This window comes from Arachis ipaensis, chromosome B1 (assembly GCF_059453495.1).
Source record: "Arachis ipaensis isolate K30076 ecotype BB chromosome B1, ASM5945349v1, whole genome shotgun sequence".
Taxonomy (NCBI): domain Eukaryota; kingdom Viridiplantae; phylum Streptophyta; class Magnoliopsida; order Fabales; family Fabaceae; genus Arachis; species Arachis ipaensis.
This window is the reverse complement of record NC_142436.1, coordinates 90,749,013-90,751,464: the sequence shown is the minus strand read 5'-3', so window position 1 is coordinate 90,751,464 and position 2,452 is coordinate 90,749,013. Positions and strand designations below refer to the sequence as shown.

The 2,452-nt window shown below is 42.0% G+C and overlaps 1 non-coding gene across 1 annotated transcript; it reads left to right on the top strand.

The window, feature by feature from the left end:
- Nucleotides 1-458: 458 nt before the first annotated feature.
- LOC148577438 (small nucleolar RNA R71) lies at nt 459-562 on the top strand. Its single transcript, XR_015903087.1, has one exon. It is a non-coding gene; the product is annotated as a small nucleolar RNA R71 (small nucleolar RNA).
- The last annotated feature ends 1,890 nt before the right edge of the window (nt 563-2,452 follow it).

The following is a 2,452-nucleotide window of genomic DNA, read 5'->3' as shown; positions in this document are numbered from 1 at the left end:
GTTGGGTTTGTTGGTTCCCCCACCCAAAGTTTGGGTGATTTTTCCATCCTGGGTTGTAAGTGTTGGAATGTGGATCATATGATTGCCTTTGTTGGTTTCCCACATAGTTGGCCTCTTCCCAATCACCTCCTTCAATGCTCACTTCCTCTTGATCTTGTGTGTGTATTGCAGCCACTTGCTTTGTTTCTAATTGCCTGGTAAGCTCTGCTAGTTGCTTGGCAAACACCTTGTTTTGGGCTAGAATTGTATCAACATGGTTCAGCTCCATGACTCCCTTAGTGTTGTGCCTCTCTGATGCATAGTAGTACTCATTCTCAGCCACTGTCTCAATCACTTCAATGGCTTCTTCCACAGTCTTTTTCCTGTTCAATGAACCTCCTGATGAATGGTCTACAGCCTTCCTTGATTCATAAGAGAGTCCATCATAGAAAATATGCAATTGCACCCAATCATGGAACATGTCTGGTGGGCATTTCCTTGTCAAATCCTTGAATCTCTCCCATGCCTCGTAGAGAGTTTCACCATCTTGTTGTCTAAAAGTCTGAACCTCAGATCGAAGCCTATTGACCTTTTGTGGGGGGTAGAAACGTGCCAGAAACTTGCTTTCCACCTCATCCCATGTTGTTAGACTCCCCCTTGGGAATGATTCCAGCCACTTAGCTGCTTTGTCCCTAAGTGAAAATGGGAACAAAAGCAGTTTATAGGCATCTTCCTGGACTCCATTGGACTTCACAGTGTCACAAATTCTCAGGAATTTTGTGAGATGTTGGTTGGGATCTTCATTAGCACTCCCACCAAATGAACAGTGATTCTCCACAAGTGATATTAGCTGTGGTTTGAGCTCAAAATTGTTGGCCTGAATGGGTGGTTTCTGGATGCTGCTACCACAATTGGTTTTTGATATCATAAGAAGAGATGATGCTCGATCACTGATTATACCACAAAGTTTCATGAACCACAATTTGGTAGGATTACATGTCACAATATCCATCCAAACCCCAATCCAATTCACTGTGAGAAAGCTTCTCTAGCATGAATCCTCCATTCCTTTCCCAAGGTTCCGAAGGATTCCAATTATGGGTAGTTTCTTTCCCAAGACAACTACCCAATGGAATTAGATCGAGAAGCTTTCTAACAAAATTCAAGAGAAAAGATTGAAGAAGAAGATAAACTATTATTGATTCATTGAATTACAATAGAGCTCCCTAACCCAATGAAAGGGGGTTTAGTGAGTCATAGCTCTGAATTCAATTACAAAGATATGAAAACTAGCTAAAAGTGAAAGTGTCAAAGTTCTCTCTAACTTAAATTCTATCCTATTTATACACTTTCTATATTGAGCTTCTGTTGTGTTTCTTGGGCTTTGAGGCCTCTCCCTGCTTTCCTTTTGCCTTGGGTTTATGATCCATAATCTTGATGAGGCTGTTGATCCAAATTCTGTAACATTCATTGAGCCAACTTAGTGATAATCAAATAATGACACATGACTCAATAAATTGAAATTTCAGACTCATCAATCCTTCAGGCCCAATCCCATAAACCATGATATTCACTTGGGTTTCATACCAGAGTAAGTTTAAGTTAATGTTTGTGCTCAAATACTAACTTAAACCGCAATATTGTTGGCCCAGAAACCTTTTCCAAGAGTGGCATTTAAGTTGCAGTTTAAGCTTAAACTGCAGCTTAAACGCCAGACACTTCCAGTGAAGCCTTTTGTAGAAGCACGTTTAAGCTTCAGTTTAAGGTTAAACTGAAGCTTAAACGTGGAAATGGAAGAAGGCAGCCCTGGAGAGTCATGTAGTCGAACACGTTTAAGCTTCAGTTTAAGGTTAAACTGAAGCTTAAACGTGGAGATAGGAAGGGCAGCCCTGGAGGTCGAACACGTTTAAGCTCCAGTTTAAGGTTAAACTGGAGCTTAAACGTGGAAGAGGAGAAAGCCATCCTGGAGGTCGAACACGTTTAAGCTCCAGTTTAAGGTTAAACTGGAGCTTAAACGTGGAAGAGGAGAAAGGTAGCCCTGGAGGTGTCGAACACGTTTAAGCTCCAGTTTAAGGTTAAACTGGAGCTTAAACATGGAAGAGGAGAAAGGTAGCCCTGGAGGTGTCGAACACGTTTAAGCTCCAGTTTAAGGTTAAACTGGAGCTTAAACGTGGAAATGGAGAAAGCAACCCTGGAGGAGAAACTTGGTCGAACACGTTTAAGCTCCAGTTTAAGGTTAAACTGGAGCTTAAACGTGGAAGAGGAGAAAGGTAGCCCTGGAGGTGTCGAACACGTTTAAGCTCCAGTTTAAGGTTAAACTGGAGCTTAAACGTGGAAATGGAGAAAGCAACCCTGGAGGAGAAACTTGGTCGAACACGTTTAAGCTCCAGTTTAAGGTCAAACTGGAGCTTAAACGTGGAAATGGCTCCCTGGTGCTTTTCCCCTTTCTGGCGTTTAACCTCCAGTTTAAGGT